The sequence below is a fragment of the Pleurodeles waltl genome, unplaced genomic scaffold (assembly GCF_031143425.1).
Source record: "Pleurodeles waltl isolate 20211129_DDA unplaced genomic scaffold, aPleWal1.hap1.20221129 scaffold_39, whole genome shotgun sequence".
NCBI lineage: Eukaryota > Metazoa > Chordata > Amphibia > Caudata > Salamandridae > Pleurodeles > Pleurodeles waltl.
Genome location: NW_027150097.1, coordinates 8955416 through 8975257, shown reverse-complemented (window position 1 = coordinate 8975257; position 19842 = coordinate 8955416). Strand labels below are relative to the sequence as shown.

At 47.3% G+C, this 19842-nt stretch overlaps 5 non-coding genes across 5 annotated transcripts; all 5 read right to left on the bottom strand.

Annotated features, from left to right (window-relative positions):
• Positions 1 to 1532: 1532 nt before the first annotated feature.
• TRNAL-CAG (transfer RNA leucine (anticodon CAG)) lies at positions 1533 to 1615 on the bottom strand. The gene has a single exon. It is a non-coding gene; the product is annotated as a tRNA-Leu (tRNA).
• A 2349-nt stretch (positions 1616 to 3964) lies between these two features.
• On the bottom strand, positions 3965 to 4047 carry TRNAL-CAG (transfer RNA leucine (anticodon CAG)). The gene has a single exon. It is a non-coding gene; the product is annotated as a tRNA-Leu (tRNA).
• A 1130-nt stretch (positions 4048 to 5177) lies between these two features.
• On the bottom strand, positions 5178 to 5260 carry TRNAL-GAG (transfer RNA leucine (anticodon GAG)). The gene has a single exon. It is a non-coding gene; the product is annotated as a tRNA-Leu (tRNA).
• Positions 5261 to 7611: 2351 nt separating this feature from the next.
• TRNAL-CAG (transfer RNA leucine (anticodon CAG)) lies at positions 7612 to 7694 on the bottom strand. Its single transcript has one exon. It is a non-coding gene; the product is annotated as a tRNA-Leu (tRNA).
• A 2349-nt stretch (positions 7695 to 10043) lies between these two features.
• Positions 10044 to 10126, bottom strand: TRNAL-CAG (transfer RNA leucine (anticodon CAG)). Its single transcript has one exon. It is a non-coding gene; the product is annotated as a tRNA-Leu (tRNA).
• Between the last annotated feature and the right edge of the window lie 9716 nt (positions 10127 to 19842).

Genomic DNA, 19842 nt, shown 5'->3' with positions numbered 1-19842 from the left:
TAAAAACCAGCTGTGATTGTGACGCAGGGGACCCTGGTGCCACTGAACCTTCTGCACTGTGAACCTGCTGAACTATTGACAGCTGCGCTTTTGATATGTAGGGTCGAAACCTTTATCTCGGCCCCTCTATCACGATTTGTTGAAGATGCTGTGATTTCCTGCTTTACCGATTTACTGCGATTTAGCCAACTTCAGGCAATTAGTGCAAGCAACGGACAATAGATCTTATCGATAATTTACAGAAACTGTTGACATTGTTTTTGATAAGGGTGCTTGGAAAAAAAAAGTCCAAAAATGTATCCACCTCGCAAAAGACACTTGTCTGGAGTGGGGTTTGAACCCACATCTCCAAGGGAGACTGCGATCTGAACCCAGCACCTTAGACCCCCTGGCCATCGTGACACTCTTGACACTAGACGGATGGCTCAATTTCCAGCTTATAAACCAAAATGAGTGCCATGTACTGAGTGAATGTTATTTAATGTCCTCTGTATTTTCAATTCCAGACCTTCCTGCTCAGGGAAACAGTGGGATCTGAAGCTGATGAAGGAGAGAGGATGGATCATCCTGACAGTGAATCCGGTGGTGACTGCTACTAATTCTCAATCATCGACTACATGGGGTGTGGACATGCAGAAGTTTGAGCCAGTGCACATGGCCGGTGGTGACTGCTACTAATTCTCAATCATCTACTACAAGGGGTGTGGACATGCAGAATTTGGAGCCAGTTCAAGATTCAGATCAGGAGATGCCTGGCTCCATACCAATCAACTCAGTGCCTCTGAGACAAGGACTTGAACGGTACAGTTTGAGTCCTCGACCGCCATGCTCAACGCGGCTGCAAGGATTCGGGGTGGATTGACTGAATGTGGCATTTCTTGTTGTGTACTATTCTTGTATACTGGTTTAGTATAGTATCTTTTTTTTGAGCAGCTATGTTAGTTTTGTATTGGTTAAGGAGAAATGTTGTGTTCGTCATGGGCACGCCTATGATGCACACCAAGGGAGGTAGGAAGTGTTATTCTCCCCCGAGTTTTGGAGTTGGATGGTAGGCGCGGTGACGTGGAACCTGAGAGAATAAAAGGTCAGGGAAGGTGTTCCTCGTGGCCAATGACTCTATATTATTCTCTGTGTATTTATTAAAACTTATCTGCGAAACAGGCACTGTGTGTGCACGATGCAACACACCCCTCCCATGCCCTGAATACAGAAGTTAAAAACCAGCTGTGATTGGGACGCAGGGGACACTAGTGCCACTGAACCTTCTGCACTGTGAACCTGCTGAACTATTGACAGCTGTGCTTTTGATATGTAGGGTCGAAACCTTTATCTCGACCCCTCTATCACGATTTGTTGAAGATGCTGTGATTTCCTGCTTTACCGATTTACTGCGATTTAGCCAACTTCAGGCAATTAGTGCAAGCAACGGAAAATAGATATTATCGATAATTTACAGAAACTGTTGACATTGTTTTTGATACGGTGCTTGGGAAAAAAAAATCCAAAAATGTATCCACCTCGCAAAATACACTTGTCAGAAGTGTGATTTGAACCCACGCCTCCAAGGGAGACTGCGACCTGAACGCAGCGCCTTAGACCACTCGGCCATCCTGACACTCTTCACACCTCGCTCATGGCTCAATTTCGAGCTTATAAACCAAAATGAGTGCCATGTACTGAGTGAATGTTGTTTAATGTCCTCTATATTTTCAATTCCAGACCTTCCTGCTCAGGGAAACAGTGGGATCTGAAGCTGATGAAGGAGAGAGGATGGATCATCCTTACAGTGAATCCGATGGTGACTGCTACTAATTCTCAATCATCGACTACATGGGATGTGGACATGCAGAAGTTTGAGCCAGTGCACATGGCCGGTGGTGACTGCTACTAATTCTCAATCATCTACTACAGGGGGTGTGGACATCCAGAATTTGGAGCCAGTTCAAGATTCAGATCAGGAGGTGCCTGGCTCCATACCAATCAACTCAGTGCCTCTGAGACAAGGACTTGAACGGTACAGTTTGAGTCCTCGACCGCCATGCTCAACGTGGCTTCAAGGATTCGGGGTGGATTGACTGAATGTGGCATTTCTTGTTGTGTACTATTCTTGTATACTGGTTTAGTATAGTATCTTTTTTTTGAGCAGCTATGTTTGTTTTGTATTGGTTAAGGAGAAATGTTGTGTTCGTCATGGGCACGCCTATGATGCACACCAAGGGAGGTAGAGAGTGTTAGTCTCCCCCGAGTTTTGGATTTGGATGGTAGGTGCGGTGATGTGGAATCGGAGAGAATAAAAGGTAGGGGAAGGTGTTCCTCGTGGCCAAAGACTCCATATTATTCTTTGTGTATTTATTAAAACTTCTCTGCAAAACAGGCACTGTGGGTGCAGGACGCAACACCCCCACCCCTCCCATCCCCTGAATACAGAAGTTAAATCCAGCTGTGATTGGGACGCAGGGGACCCTGGTGCCACTGAACCTTCTGCACTGTGAACCTGCTGAACTATTGACAGCTGCGCTTTTGATATGTAGGGTCGAAACCTTTATCTCGGCCCCTCTATCACGATTTGTTGAAGATGCTGTGATTTCCTGCTTTACCGATTTACTGCGATTTAGCCAACTTCAGGCAATTAGTGCAAGCAACGGAAAATAGATCTTATCGATAATTTACAGAAACTGTTGACATTGTTTTTGATACGGTGCTTGGGAAAAAAAACTCCAAAAATGTATCCACCTCGCAAAATACACTTGTCAGAAGTGGGATTTGAACCCACGCCTCCAAGGGAGACTGCGACCTGAACTCAGCACCTTAGACCACTCGGCCATCCTGACACTCTTCACAACTCGCGCATGGCTCAATTTCGAGCTTATAAACCAAAATGAGTGCCATGTACTGAGTGAATGTTGGTTAATGTCCTCTATATTTTCAATTCCAGACCTTCCTGCTCAGGGAAACAGTGGGATCTGAAGCTGATGAAGGAGAGAGGATGAATCATCCTTACAGTGAATCCGATGGTGACTGCTACTAATTCTCAATCATCGACTACATGGGGTGTGGACATGCAGAAGTTTGAGCCAGTGCACATGGCCGGTGGTGACTGCTACTAATTCTCAATCATCTACTACAGGGGGCGTGGACATGCAGAATTTGGAGCCAGTTCAAGATTCAGATCAGGAGGTGCCTGGCTCCATACCAATCAACTCAGTGCCTCTGAGACAAGGACTTGAACGGTACAGTTTGAGTCCTCGACCGCCATGCTCAACGCGGCTGCAAGGATTCGGGGTGGATTGACTGAATGTGGCATTTCTTGTTGTGTACTATTCTTGTATACTGGTTTAGTATAGTATCTTTTTTTTGAGCAGCTATGTTTGTTTTGTATTGGTTAAGGAGAAATGTTGTGTTCGTCATGGGCACGCCTATGATGCACACCAAGGGAGGTAGGGAGTGTTAGTCTCCCCCGAGTTTTGGAGTTGTATGGTAGGTGCGGTGATGTGGAATCGGAGAGAATAAAAGGTAGGGGCAGGTGTTCCTCGTGGCCAAAGACTCCATATTATTCTTTGTGTATTTATTAAAACTTCTCTGCAAAACAGGCACTGTGGGTGCACGACGCAACACCCCCACCCCTCCCATCCCCTGAATACAGAAGTTAAATCCAGCTGTGATTGGGACGCAGGGGACCCTGGTGCCACTGAACCTTCTGCACTGTGAACCTGCTGAACTATTGACAGCTGCGCTTTTGATATGTAGGGTCGAAACCTTTATCTCGGCCCCTCTATCACGATTTGTTGAAGATGCTGTGATTTCCTGCTTTACCGATTTACTGCGATTTAGCCAACTTCAGGCAATTAGTGCAAGCAACGGAAAATAGAACTTATCGATAATTTACAGAAACTGTTGACATTGTTTTTGATACGGTGCTTGGGAAAAAAAACTCCAAAAATGTATCCACCTCGCAAAATACACTTGTCAGAAGTGGGATTTGAACCCACGCCTCCAAGGGAGACTGCGACCTGAACGCAGCGCCTTAGACCACTTGGCCATCCTGACACTCTTCACAACTCGCTCATGGCTCAATTTCGAGCGTATAAACCAAAATGAGTGCCATGTACTGAGTGAATGTTGTTTAATGTCCTCTATATTTTCAATTCCAGACCTTCCTGCTCAGGGAAACAGTGGGATCTGAAGCTGATGAAGGAGAGAGGATGGATCATCCTGACAGTGCATCCGATGGTGACTGCTACTAATTCTCAATCATCGACTACATGGGGTGTGGACATGCAGAAGTTTGAGCCAGTGCACATGGCCGGTGGTGACTGCTACTAATTCTCAATCATCTACTACAAGGGGTGTGGACATGCAGAATTTGGAGCCAGTTCAAGATTCAGATCAGGAGGTGCCTGGCTCCATACTAATCAACTCAGTGCCTCTGAGACAAGGACTTGAACGGTACAGTTTGAGTCCTCGACCGCCATGCTCAACGCGGCTGCAAGGATTCGGGGTGGATTGACTGAATGTGGCATTTCTTTTTGTGTACCATTCTTGTATACTGGATTAGTATGTATCTTTTTTTGTAGCAGCTATGTTTGTTTTGTATTGGTTAAGGAGAAATGTTGTGTTCGTCATGGGCACGCCTATGATGCACACCAAGGGAGGTAGGGAGTGTTAGCCTCCCCCGAGTTTTGGAGTTGGATGGTAGGCGCGGTGATGTGGAACCGGAGAGAATAAAAGGTAGGGGAAGGTGTTCCTCGTGGCCAAAGACTCCATATTATTCTTTGTGTATTTATTAAAACTTATCTGCAAAACAGGCACTGTGTGTGCACGACGCAACACACCCCTCCCATGCCCTGAATACAGAAGTTAAAAACCAGCTGTGATTGGGACGCAGGGGACCCTGGTGCCACTGAACCTTCTGCACTGTGAACCTGATGAACAATTGACAGCTGCGCTCTTGATATGTAGGGTCGAAACCTTTATCTCTGCCCCTCTATCACGATTTGTTGAAGATGCTGTGATTTCCCGCTTTACCGATTTACTGTGATTTAGCCAACTTCAGGAAATTAGTGCAAGCAACGGACAATAGATCTTATCGATAATTTACAGAAACTGTTGACATTGTTTTTGATACGGGTGCTTGGAAAAAAAAAGTCCAAAAATGTATCCACCTCGCAAAAGACACTTGTCAGAAGTGGGATTCGAACCCACACCTCCAAAGGAGACTGCGATCTCAGCGCAGCACCTTAGACCACTCGGCCATCCTGACACTCTTGACACTGCAGTGATGGTTCAATTTCCAGCTTATAAACCAAAATGAGTGCCATGTACTGAGTGAATGTTGTTTAATGTCCTCTGTATTTTCAATTCAATACCTTACTGCTCAGGGAAACAGTGGGATCTGAAGCTGATGAAGGAGAGAGGATGGATCATCCTGACAGTGGATCCGGTGGTGACTGCTACTAATTCTCAATCATCTACTACATGGGGTGTGGACATGCTGAATTTTGAGCCAGTGCACATGGCCGGTGGTGACTGCTACTAATTCTCAATCATCTACTACAGGGGGTGTGGACATGCAGAATTTGGAGCCAGTTCAAGATTCAGATCAGGAGGTGCCTGGCTCCATACCAATCAACTCAGTGCCTCTGAGACAAGGACTTGAACGGTACAGTTTGAGTCCTCGACTGCCATGCTCAACGCGGCTGCAAGGATTTGGGGTGGATTGACTGAAAGTGGCATTTCTTGTTGTGTACTATTCTTGTATACTGGTTTAGTATAATATCTTTTTTTTGAGCAGCTATGTTTGTTTTGTATTGGTTAAGGAGAAATGTTGTGTTCGTCATGGGCACGCCCATGATGCACACCAAGGGAAGTAGGGAGTGTTAGTCTCCACCGAGTTTTGGAGTTGGATGGTAGGTGCGGTGATGTGGAATCTGAGAGAAAAAAAGGTAGGGGAAGGTGTCCCTCGTGGCCAAAGACTCCATATTATTCTTTGTGTATTTAATAAAACTTCTCTGCAAAACAGGCACTGTGTGTGCACACGACGCAACACCCCCACCCCTCCCATCCCCTGAATACAGAAGTTAAAAACCAGCTGTGATTGGGACGCAGGGGACCCTGGTGCCACTGAACCTTCTGCACTGTGAACCTGATGAAGTATTGACAGCTGCGCTTTTGATATGTAGGGTCGAAACCTTTATCTCGGCCCCTCTATCACGATTTGTTGAAGATGCTGTGATTTCCTGCTTTACCGATTTACTGCGATTTAGCCAACTTCAGGCAATTAGTGCAAGCAACGGAAAATAGATCTTATCGATAATTTACAGAAACTGTTGACATTGTTTTTGATACGGTGCTTGGGAAAAAAACGTCCAAAAATGTATCCACCTCGCAAAATACACTTGTCAGAAGTGTGATTTGAACCCACGCCTCCAAGGGAGACTGCGATCTGACCGCAGCGCCTTAGACCACTCGGCCATCCTGACACGCTTCACACCTTGCTCATGGCTCAATTTCGAGCGTATAAACCAAAATGAGTGCCATGTACTGAGTGAATGTTGTTTAATGTCCTCTGTATTTTCAATTTCAAACCTTCCTGCTCAGGGAAACAGTGGGATCTGAAGCTGATGAAGGAGAGAGGATGGATCATCCTGATAGTGAATCCGGTGGTGACTGCTACTAATTCTCAATCATCGACTACATGGGGTGTGGACATGCAGAAGTTTGAGCCAGTGCACATGGCCGGTGGTGACTGCTACTAATTCTCAATCATCTACTACAAGGGGTGTGGACATGCAGAATTTGGAGCCAGTTCAAGATTAAGATCAGGAGGTGCCTGGCTCCATACCAATCAACTCAGTGCCTCTGAGACAAGGACTTGAACGGTACAGTTTGAGTCCTCGACCGCCATGCTCAACGCGGCTGCAAGGATTCGGGGTGGATTGACTGAATGTGGCATTTCTTGTTGTGTACTATTCTTGTATACTGGATTAGTATAGTATCTTTTTTTTTTAGCAGCTATGTTTGTTTTGTATTGGTTAAGGAGAAATGTTGTGTTCGTCATGGGCACGCCTATGATGCACACCAAGGTTGGTAGGGAGTGTTAGCCTCCCCCGAGTTTTGGAGTTGGATGGTAGACACGGTGACGTGGAACCTGAGAGAATAAAAGGTCAGGGAAGGTGTTCCTCATGGCCAATGACTCTATATTATTCTCTGTGTATTTATTAAAACTTATCTGCGAAACAGGCACCATGTGTGCACGATGCAACACACCCCTCCCATGCCCTGAATACAGAAGTTAAAAACCAGCTGTGATTGGGACTCAGGGGACCCTGGTGCCACTGAACCTTCTGCACTGTGAACCTGCTGAACTATTGACAGCTGCGCTCTTGATATGTAGGGTCAAAACCTTTATCTCTGCCCCTCTATCACGATTTGTTGAAGATGCTGTGATTTCCCGCTTTACCGATTTACTGCGATTTAGCCAACTTCAGGAAATTAGTGCAAGCAACGGACAATAGATCTTATCGATAATTTACAGAAACTGTTGACATTGTTTTTGATAAGGGTGCTTGGAAAAAAAAAGTCCAAAAATGTATCCACCTCGCAAAAGACACTTGTCAGAAGTGGGATTCGAACCCACGCCTCCAAAGGAGACTGTGAACTGAACACAGCGCCTTACACCACTCGGCCATCCTGACACTCTTGGCACTGCAATGATGGCTCAATTTCCAGCTTATAAACCAAAATGAGTGCCATGTACTGAGTGAATGTTGTTTAATGTCCTCTGTATTTTCAATTCCAGACCTTACTGCTCAGGGAAACAGTGGGATCTGAAGCTGATGAAGGAGAGAGGATGGATCATCCTGACAGTGGATCCGGTGGTGACTGCTACTAATTCTCAATCATCTACTACATGGGGTGTGGACATGCTGAATTTTGAGCCAGTGCACATGGCCGGTGGTGACTGCTACTAATTCTCAATCATCTACTACAGGGGGTGTGGACATGCAGAATTTGGAGCCAGTTCAAGATTCAGATCAGGAGGTGCCTGGCTCCATACCAATCAACTCAGTGCCTCTGAGACAAGGACTTCAACGGTACAGTTTGAGTCCTCGACTGCCATGCTCAACGCGGCTGCAAGGATTTGGGGTGGATTGACTGAATGTGGCATTTCTTGTTGTGTACTATTCTTGTATACTGGTTTAGTATAGTATCTTTTTTTTGAGCAGCTATGTTTGTTTTGTATTGGTTAAGGAGAAATGTTGTGTTCGTCATGGGCACCCCTATGATGCACACCAAGGGAGGTAGGGAGTGTTAGTCTCCCCTGAGTTTTGGAGTTGGATGGTAGGCGCGGTGACGTGGAACCGGAGAGAATAAAAGGTCAGGGAAGGTGTTCCTCATGGCCAATGACTCTATATTATTCTCTGTGTATTTATTAAAACCTATCTGCGAAACAGGCACTGTGTGTGCACGATGCAACACACCCCTCCCATGCCCTGAATACAGAAGTTAAAAACCAGCTGTGATTTGGACGCAGGGGACCCTGGTGCCACTGAACCTTCTGCACTGTGAACCTGCTGAATTATTGACAGCTGTGCTTTTGATATGTAGGGTCGAAACCTTTATCTCGGCCCCTCTATCACGATTTGTTGAAGATGCTGTGATTTCCTGCTTTACCAATTTACTGTGATTTAGCCAACTTCAGGCAATTAGTGCAAGCAACGGACAATAGATCTTATCGATAATTTACAGAAACTGTTGACATTGTTTTTGATAAGGGTGCTTGGAAAAAAAAAGTCCAAAAATGTATCCACCTCGCAAAAGACACTTGACAGAAGTGGGGGTTGAACCCACGTCTCCAAGGGAGACTGCAACCTGAATGCAGCACCTTAGACCACCCGGCCATCCTGACACTCTTGACACCAGACTGATGGCTCAATTTCCAGCTTATAAACCAAAATGAGTGCCATGTACTGAGTGAATGTTATTTAATGTCCTCTGTATTTTCAATTCCAGACCTTCCTGCTCAGGGAAACAGTGGGATCTGAAGCTGATGAAGGAGAGAGGATGGATCATCCTGACAGTGGACCCTGTGGTGACTGCTACTAATTCTCAATCATCTACTACATGGGGTGTGGACTTGCAGAATTTTGAGCCAGTGCATATGGCAGGTGGTGACTGCTACTAATTCTCAATCATCTACTACAGGGGGTGTGGACATGCAGAATTTGGAGCCAGTTCAAGATTCAGATCAGGAGGTGCCTGGCTCCATACCAATCAACTCAGTGCCTCTGAGACAAGGACTTGAACGGTACAGTTTGAGTCCTCGACCGCCATGCTCAACGCGGCTGCAAGGATTCGGGGTGGATTGACTGAATGTGGTATTTATTGTTGTGTACTATTCTTGTATACTGGATTAGTATAGTATCTTTTTTTTGAGCAGCTATGTTTGTTTTGTATTGGTTAAGGAGAAAAGTTGTGTTCGTCATGGGCACGCCCATGATGCACACCAAGGGAAGTAGGGAGTGTTAGTCTCCCCCGAGTTTTGGAGTTGGATGGTAGGTGCGGTGATGTGGAATCTGAGAGAATAAAAGGTAGGGGAAGGTGTCCCTCATGGCCAAAGACTCCATATTATTCTTTGTGTATTTATTAAAACTTCTCTGCAAAACAGGCACTGTGTGTGCACGACGCAACACCCCCACCCCTCCCATCCCCTGAATACAGAAGTTAAAAACCAGCTGTGATTGGGACGCAGGGGACCCTGGTGCCACTGAACCTTCTGCACTGTGAACCTGCTGAACTATTGACAGCTGCGCTTTTGATATGTAGGGTCGAAATCTTTATCTCGGCCCCTCTATCACGATTTGTTGAAGATGCTGTGATTTCCTGCTTTACCGATTTACTGCGATTTAGCCAACTTCAGGCAATTAGTGCAAGCAACGGAAAATAGATCTTATCGATAATTTACAGAAACTGTTGACATTGTTTTTGATACAGGTGCTTGGGAGAAAAAAGTCCAAAAATGTATCCACCTCGCAAAGTACACTTGTCAGAAGTGGGACTTGAACCCACGCCTCCAAGGGAGACTGCGATCTGAACGCAGCACCTTAGACCACTCGGCCATCCTGACACTCGTCACACCTTACTCATGGCTCAATTTTGAGCGTATAAACCAAAATGAGTGCCATGTACTGAGTGAATGTTGTTTAATGTCCTCTGTATTTTCAATTCCAGACCTTCCTGCTCAGGGAAACAGTGGGATCTGAAGCTGATGAAGGAGAGAGGATGGATCATCCTGACAGTGAATCCGGTGGTGACTGCTACTAATTCTCAATCATCGACTACATGGGGTGTGGACATGCAGAATTTTGAGCCAGTGCAAATGGCCGGTGGTGACTGCTACTAATTCTCAATCATCCACTACAAGGGGTGTGGACATGCAGAATTTGGAGCCAGTTCAAGATTCAGATCAGGAGGTACCTGGCTCCATACCAATCAACTCAGTGCCTCTGAGACAAGGACTTGAACGGTACAGTTTGAGTCCTCGACCGCCATGCTCAACGCGGCTGCAAGGATTCGGGGTGGATTGACTGAATGTGGCATTTCTTGTTGTGTACTATTCTTGTATACTGGATTAGTATAGTATTTTTTTTTGAGCAGCTATGTTTGTTTTGTATTGGTTAAGGAGAAATGTTGTGTTCGTCATGGACACGCCTATTATGCACACCAAGGGAGGTAGGGAGTGTTAGTCTCCCCCGAGTTTTGGAGTTGGATGGTAGGCGCGGTGACATGGAACCGGAGAGAATAAAAGGTCAGGGAAGGTGTTCCTCGTGGCCAATGACTCTATATTATTCTCTGTGTATTTATTAAAACTTATCTGCGAAACAGGCACCGTGTGTGCACGATTGTAGGAAGTTGGCTCTGTATGTGCTATTTCAAAGTAAGGAATAGCATGCACAGAGTCCAAGGGTTCCCCTTAGAGGTAAAATAGTGGTAAAAAGAGATAATACTAATGCTCTATTTTGTGGTAGTGTGGTCGAGCAGTAGGCTTATCCAAGGAGTAGTGTTAAGCATTTGTTGTACATACACATAGACAATAAATGAGGTACACACACTCAGAGACAAATCCAGCCAATAGGTTTTGTTATAGAAAAATATATTTTCTTAGTTTATTTTAAGAACCACAGGTTCAAATTTTACATGTAATAGCTCATTTGAAAGGTATTGCAGGTAAGTACTCTAGGAACTTTGAATCATTACTTTAGCATGTATACTTTTTACATAAAACACAATAAGCTGTTTTAAAAGTGGACACAGTGCAATTTTCACAGTTCCTGGGGGAGGTAAGATATTGTTAGTTTTAACAGGTAAGTAAGACACTTACAGGTTTCAGTTTTTGGTCCAAGGTAGCCCACCGTTGGGGGTTCAGAGCAACCCCAAAGTTATCACACCAGCAGCTCAGGGCCGGTCAGGTGCAAAGGTCAAAGAGGTGCCCAAAACACATAGGCTTCAATTGAGAGAAGGGGGTGCCCCGGTTCCGGTCTGCCTGCAGGTAAGTACCCGCGTCTTCGGAGAGCAGACCAGGGGGGTTTTGTAGGGCACCGGGGGGGACACAAGTTAGCACAGAAAGTACACCCTCAGCAGCGCGGGGGCGGCCGGGTGCAGTGTGGGAACAAGCGTCGGGTTTCCTTCAGTTTTCAATGGGAGACCAAGAGGTCTCTTCAACGATGCAGGCAGGCAAGGGGGGGGCTCCTCGGGGTAGCCACCACCTGGGCAAGGGAGAGTGCCTCCTGGGGGTCACTCCTGCACAGAAGTTCCGTTCCTTTAGGCGCTGGGGGCTGCGGGTGCAGGGTCTTTTCCAGCCGTCGGGAAATGGAGTTAAGACAGTCGCGGTCAGGTGGAGCCTGGGGATTCCCTCTGCAGGCGTCGCTGTGGGGGCTCAGGGGGGACAACTTTGGTTACTCACAGTCGTAGAGTCGCCGGAGGGTCCTCCCTGAGCTGTTTGTTCTCCACCAGTCGAGTCGGGGTCGCCGGGTGCAGTGTTGCAAGTCTCACGCTTCTTGCGGGGAGTTGCAGGGGTCTTTAAATCTGCTCCTTGTAACAAAGTTGCAGTTCTTTTGGAGCAGTGCCGCTGTCCTCGGGAGTTTCTTGTCTTCTTCGAAGCGGGGTAGTCCTCAGAGGATTCAGAGGTCGCTGGTCCCTTGGAAAGCGTTGCTGGAGCAGGGTTCTTTGGAAGGCAGGAGACAGGCCGGTGAGTCTGGGGCCAAGGCAGTTGGTGTCTTCTGGTCTTCCTCTGCAGGGGTTTTCAGCTTTGCAGTCCTTCTTCTTGTAGTTGCAGGAATCTGATTTCTAGGTTCAGGGAAAGCCCTTAAATACTCAATTTAAGGGTGTGTTTAGGTCTGGGGGGTTAGTAGCCAATGGCTACTAGCCCTGAGGGTGGGTACACCCTCTTTGTGCCCCCTCCCAAGGGGAGGGGTCACATCCCTAATCCTATTGGGGGAATCCTCCATCTGCAAGATGGAGGATTTCTAAAAGTTAGAGTCACTTCAGCTCAGGACACCTTAGGGGCTGTCCTGACTGGCCAGTGACTCCTCCTTGTTGTTTTCTTTGTTTCCTCCAGCCTTGCCGCCAAAAGTGGGGGCCGTGGCCGGAGGGGGCGGGCAACTCCACTAGCTGGAGTGTCCTGCTGGGCTGTGACAAAGGGGTGAGCCTTTGAGGCTCACCGCCAGGTGTTACAGCTCCTGCCTGGGGGAGGTGTTAGCATCTCCACCCAATGCAGGCTTTGTTACTGGCCTCAGAGTGACAAAGGCACTCTCCCCATGGAGCCAGCAACATGTCTCTAGTGTGGCAGGCTGCTGGAACCAGTCAGCCTACACAGATAGTCGGTTAAGTTTCAGGGGGCACCTCTAAGGTGCCCTCTGGGGTGTATTTTACAATAAAATGTACACTGGCATCAGTGTGCATTTTTTGTGCTGAGAAGTTTGATACCAAACTTCCCAGTTTTCAGTGTAGCCATTATGGTGCTGTGGAGTTCGTGTAAAACAGACTCCCAGACCATATACTCTTATGGCTACCCTCCACTTACAATGTCTAAGGTTTTGCTTAGACACTGTAGGGGTATAGTGCTCATGCACTGGTACCCTCACCTATGGTATAGTGCACCCTGCCTTAGGGCTGTAAGGCCTGCTAGAGGGGTGTCTTACCTATACTGCATAGGCAGTGAGAGGCTGGCATGGCACCCTGAGGGGAGTGCCATGTCGACTTACTCATTTTGTTCTCACTAGCACACACAAGCTTGTAAGCAGTGTGTCTGTGCTGAGTGAGGGGTCTCCAGGGTGGCATAATACATGCTGCAGCCCTTAGAGACCTTCCCTGGCATCAGGGCCCTTGGTACCAGAGGTACCAGTTACAAGGGACTTATCTGGATGCCAGGGTGTGCCAATGGTGGAATCAAAAGTACAGGTTAGGGAAAGAACACTGGTGCTGGGGCCTGGTTAGCAGGTCTCAGCACACTTTCAATTCAAAACATAGCATCAGCATAGGCAAAAAGTCAGGGGGTAACCATGCCAAGGAGGCATTTCCTTACACAACCCCCCCCCCAAACGAAAGAGGATGAGACTAACCTTTCCCAAGAGAGTCTTCATTTTCTAAGTGGAAGAACCTGGAAAGGCCATCTGCATTGGCATGGGCAGTCCCAGGTCTGTGTTCCACTACAAAGTCCATTCCCTGTAGGGAGATGGACCACCTCAACAGTTTTGGATTTTCTCCTTTCATTTGCATCAGCCATCTGAGAGGTCTGTGGTCAGTCTGAACTAGGAAGTGAGTACCAAATAGGTATGGTCTCAGCTTCTTCAGGGACCAAACCACAGCAGAGGCCTCCCTCTCAATGGCACTCCAACGCTGCTCCCTGGGGAGTAACCTCCTGCTAATGAAAGCAACAGGCTGGTCAAGGCCATCATCATTTGTTTGGGACAAAACTGCCCCTATCCCATGTTCAGAGGCATCTGTTTGCACAATGAATTGCTTGGAGTAATGTGGAGCTTTTAGAACTGGTGCTGTGCACATAGCTTGTTTCAGGGTGTCAAAGGCCTGTTGGCACTCTATGGTCCAGTTTACTTTCTTGGGCATTTTCTTGGAGGTCAATTCTGTGAGGGCTGTCACTATTGATCCATATCCCTTCACAAACCTCCTATAGTACCCAGTGAAGCCAAGGAATGCCCTGACTTGAGTCTGGGTTTTTGGAGCTTCCCAGTCCAGAATAGTCTGGATCTTGGGTTGAAGTGGCTGAACTTGGCCTCCACCTACAAGGTGTCCCAAGTAAACCACAGTTCCCTGCCCTATCTGGCATTTGGATGCCTTGATAGAGAGGCCTGCAGATTGCAGAGCCTTCAAAACCTTCTTCAGGTGGACCAGGTGATCCTGCCAGGTGGAGCTGAAGACAGCAATATCATCAAGATAAGCTGCACTAAAGGATTCCAGCCCAGCAAGTACTTGATTCACCAACCTTTGGAAGGTGGCAGGGGCATTCTTTAAACCAAAGGGCATAACAGTGAACTGATAATGCCCATCAGGTGTGGAGAATGCTGTCTTTTCTTTTGCTCCAGGGGCCATTTTGATTTGCCAGTACCCTGCTGTTAAGTCAAAGGTACTTAAGAATTTGGCAGCCCCTAATTTGTCTATGAGCTCATCAGCTCTAGGAATGGGATGGGCATCTGTCTTGGTGACAGAGTTGAGACCTCTGTAGTCCACACAAAACCTCATCTCTCTCTTTCCATCTTTGGTGTGAGGTTTGGGGACTAAGACCACTGGGCTAGCCCAGGGGCTGTCAGAGTGCTCTATTACTCCCAATTCCAGCATCTTGTGGACTTCCACCTTGATGCTCTCCTTAACTTGATCAGACTGTCTAAATATTTTGTTTTTGACAGGCATGCTGTCTCCTGTGTCCACATCATGGGTACACAGGTGTGTCTGACCAGGGGTTAGGGAAAAGAGTTCAGCAAACTGTTGCAGGACTTTCCTACAGTCAGCTTGCTGTTGGCTAGAGAGGGTGTCTGAGTAGATCACTCCATCCACTGAGCCATCTTTAGGGTCTGATGAGAGGAGATCAGGGAGAGGTTCACTCTCAGCTTCCTGGTCCTCATCTGTTACCATCAACAGATTTACATCAGCCCTGTCATGGAAGAGCTTAAGGCGGTTCACATGGATCACCCTCTTGGGGCTCCTGCTTGTGCCCAGGTCCACCAGGTAGGTGACCTGACTCTTCCTCTCCAGTACTGGGTAAGGGCCACTCCATTTGTCCTGAAGTGCCCTGGGAGCCACAGGCTCCAGAACCCAGACTTTCTGCCCTGGTTGGAATTCAACCAGTGCAGCCTTTTGGTCATACCACAACTTCTGGAGTTGTTGGCTGGCCTCAAGGTTTTTACTTGCCTTTTCCATGTACTCTGCCATCCTTGAGCGAAGGCCAAGTACATAGTCCACTATGTCTTGTTTAGGCTCATGAAGAGGTCCCTCCCAGCCTTCTTTAACAAGAGCAAGTGGTCCCCTTACAGGGTGACCAAACAGAAGTTCAAAGGGTGAGAACCCTACTCCCTTCTGAGGCACCTCCCTGTAGGCGAAAAGCAGACATGGCAGGAGGACATCCCATCTCCTTTTGAGTTTTTCTGGGAGCCCCATGATCATGCCCTTTAATGTTTTGTTGAATCTCTCAACAAGGCCATAAGTTTGTGGATGATATGGTGTAGTGAATTTATAAGTCACTCCACACTCATTCCACATGTGTTTTAGGTAAGCTGACATGAAGTTGGTACCTCTGTCAGAAACCACCTCCTTAGGGAAACCCACTCTGGTAAAGATACCAATGAGGGCCTTGGCTACTGCAGGGGCAGTAGTCGACCTAAGGGGAATAGCTTCAGGATACATAGTAGCATGATCCACTACTACTAGGATGTACATGTTTCCTGAGGCTGTGGGAGGTTCTAGTGGACCAACTATGTCCACACCCACTCTTTCAAAGGGGACCCCCACCACTGGAAGTGGAATGAGGGGGGCCTTTGGGTGTCCACCTGTCTTACCACTGGCTTGACAGGTGGGGCAGGAGAGGCAAAACTCCTTAACCTTCTGGGACATATTGGGCCAGTAGAAGTGGTTGACTAACCTCTCCCACGTCTTGGTTTGTCCCAAATGCCCAGCAAGGGGAATATCATGGGCTAAGATCAGAATAAACTCTCTGAAACTCTGAGGCACTACCACTCTTCTAGTGGCACCAGATTTGGGATCTCTGGCCTCAGTGTACAGGAGTCCATCTTCCCAATAGACCCTATGTGTCCCATTTTTCTTGCCTTTGGACTCTTCAGCAGCTTGCTGCCTAAGGCCTTCAAGAGAAGGACAGGTTTCTTGTCCCTTACACAACTCTTCCCTTGAGGGTCCCCCTGGGCCCAAGAGCTCAACCTGATTAGGTTCCAGCTCCATAGACTCAGTTCCCTCAGAGGGCAGAACTTCTTCCTGAGAAGAGAGGTTCTCTTTTTGGTGTTGTGTTGCAGCTGGTTTCCCAGCTGACTTTCCTTTTCTCTTGGTAGGCTGGGCCATTCTTCCAGACTCCAGCTCTACTTTTTCACCCTGTGCCTTGCACTGTGCCCTAGTCTTGACACACACCAGTTCAGGGATACCCAGCATGGCTGCATGGGATTTCAGTTCTACCTCAGCCCATGCTGAGGACTCCAGGTCATTTCCAAGCAAACAGTCTACTGGGATATTCGAGGAGACCACCACCTGTTTCAGGCCATTGACCCCTCCCCACTCTAAAGTTACCATTGCCATGGGATGCACTTTAGTTTGATTGTCAGCATTGGTGACTGGATAGGTTTGTCCAGTCAGGTATTGGCCAGGGGAAACCAGTTTCTCTGTCACCATAGTGACACTGGCACCTGTATCCCTCAGGCCCTCTACACTTGTCCCATTAATTAAGAGCTGCTGCCTGTATTTTTGCATGTTAGGGGGCCAGGCAGCCAGTGTGGCTAAATCCACCCCACCCTCAGAGACTAATGTAGCTTCAGTGTGGCACCTGATTTGCTCTGGGCACACTGTTGATCCCACTTGGAGACTGGCCATTCCAGTTTTAGCTGGATGGGAGTTAGAAGTGGTATCTTTCTTGGGACAGGCCTTGTCTCCAGTTTGGTGTCCAGACTGACTACAGCTACGACACCAGGCCTTTTTGGGATCAAAGTTTTTACCCTTGTATCCAGAATTGTTTTGTGAAGAGGCTCTGGGCCCACCCTCCTGTGCAGGTTTTTGGGGGCCTGTAGAAGACTCTTTACTATTTTTGTTTTTGGCTGTCTCACCACCCTTCCCCTGGGGAGGTTTTGTAACCCCTTTCTTTTGGTCACCCCCTGTGGAAGTTTTGGACACCCTAGTCTTGACCCAATGGTCCGCCTTCTTTCCCAATTCTTGGGGAGAAATTGGTCCTAGGTCCACCAGATGCTGATGCAGTTTATCATTGAAACAATTACTTAACAGGTGTTCTTTCACAAATAAATTGTACAGCCCATCATAATTACTTACACCACTGCCTTGAATCCAACCATCTAGTGTTTTCACTGAGTAGTCTACAAAGTCAACACAGGTCTGGCTCGAGGATTTTTGAGCCCCCCTGAATCTAGTCCTATACTCCTCAGTGGAGAATCCAAAGCCCTCAATCAGGGTACCCTTCATGAGGTCATAAGATTCTGCATCTTTTCCAGAGAGTGTGAGGAGTCTATCCCTACACTTTCCTGTGAACATTTCCCAAAGGAGAGCACCCCAGTGAGATCTGTTCACTTTTCTGGTTTCACAAGCCCTCTCAAAAGCTGTGAACCATTTGGTGATGTCATCACCATCTTCATATTTAGTTACAATCCCTTTGGGGATTTTCAACATGTCAGGAGAATCTCTGACCCTAGTTATGTTGCTGCCACCATTGATGGGTCCTAGGCCCATCTCTTTTCTTTCCCTTTCTATGGCTAGGATCTGTCTTTCCAAAGCCAATCTTTTGGCCATCCTGGCTAACTGGATGTCCTCTTCACTGGAGTTATCCTCAGTGATTTCAGAGGTGCTGGTCCCTCCTGTGAGGGAGCCAGCCTCTCTGACTATTATTGTTGGAGTCAGGGCTTGAGAGGCCCTGTTCTCCCTAGATAGGACTGGTGGGGGGGAATCACCCTCCAAGTCACTATCATCATCCTCCGTGTTGCCATCCACAGAGGGGTTGGCTCTATCATACTCTGCCAACAGCTCCTGGAGCTGTAGTTTTGTAGGTCTGGAGCCCATTGTTATTTTTCTTATTTTACAGAGTGACCTTAGCTCTTTCATCTGGAGATGGAGGTAAGGTGTGGTGTCGAGTTCCACCACATTCATATCTGTACTAGACATTATTCTTCTAAAAGTTGGAATGCTTTTTAAGAATCTACAACTAGTTCTAGAATCTAATTCAAACTTTTACAAACTTTTAAACTCTAAAAGAAATGCTAACAGGGACTAACACAAGGCCCTAGCAGGACTTTAAAGAATTTAGAAAAATTTCAAATTGCAAAAATCAATTTCTAATGACAATTTTTGGAATTTGTCGTGTGATCAGGTATTGACTGAGTAGTCCAGCAAATGCAAAGTCTTGTACCCCACCGCTGATCCACCAATGTAGGAAGTTGGCTCTGTATGTGCTATTTCAAAGTAAGGAATAGCATGCACAGAGTCCAAGGGTTCCCCTTAGAGGTAAAATAGTGGTAAAAAGAGATAATACTAATGCTCTATTTTGTGGTAGTGTGGTCGAGCAGTAGGCTTATCCAAGGAGTAGTGTTAAGCATTTGTTGTACATACACATAGACAATAAATGAGGTACACACACTCAGAGACAAATCCAGCCAATAGGTTTTGTTAAAAAAAAAAATATTTTCTTAGTTTATTTTAAGAACCACAGGTTCAAATTTTACATGTAATAGCTCATTTGAAAGGTATTGCAGGTAAGTACTCTAGGAACTTTGAATCATTACTTTAGCATGTATACTTTTTACATAAAACACAATAAGCTGTTTTAAAAGTGGACACAGTGCAATTTTCACAGTTCCTGGGGGAGGTAAGATATTGTTAGTTTTAATAGGTAAGTAAGACACTTACAGGTTTCAGTTTTTGGTCCAAGGTAGCCCACCGTTGGGGGTTCAGAGCAACCCCAAAGTTATCACACCAGCAGCTCAGGGCCGGTCAGGTGCAAAGGTCAAAGAGGTGCCCAAAACACATAGGCTTCAATGGAGAGAAGGGGGTGCCCCGGTTCCGGTCTGCCTGCAGGTAAGTACCCGCGTCTTCGGAGAGCAGACCAGGGGGGTTTTGTAGGGCACCGGGGGGGACACAAGTTAGCACAGAAAGTACACCCTCAGCAGCGCGGGGGCGGCCGGGTGCAGTGTGGGAACAAGCGTCGGGTTTCCTTCAGTTTTCAATGGGAGACCAAGAGGTCTCTTCAGCGATGCAGGCAGGCAAGGGGGGGGCTCCTCGGGGTAGCCACCACCTGGGCAAGGGAGAGGGCCTCCTGGGGTTCACTCCTGCACAGAAGTTCCGTTCCTTTAGGCGCTGGGGGCTGCGGGTGCAGGGTCTTTTCCAGCCGTCGGGAAATGGAGTTAAGACAGTCGCGGTCAGGGGGAGCCTGGGGATTCCCTCTGCAGGTGTCGCTGTGGGGGCTCAGGGGGGACATCTTTGGTTACTCACAGTCGTAGAGTCGCCGGAGGGTCCTCCCTGAGCTGTTTGTTCTCCACCAGTCGAGTCGGGGTCGCCGGGTGCAGTGTTGCAAGTCTCACGCTTCTTGCGGGGAGTTGCAGGGGTCTTTAAATC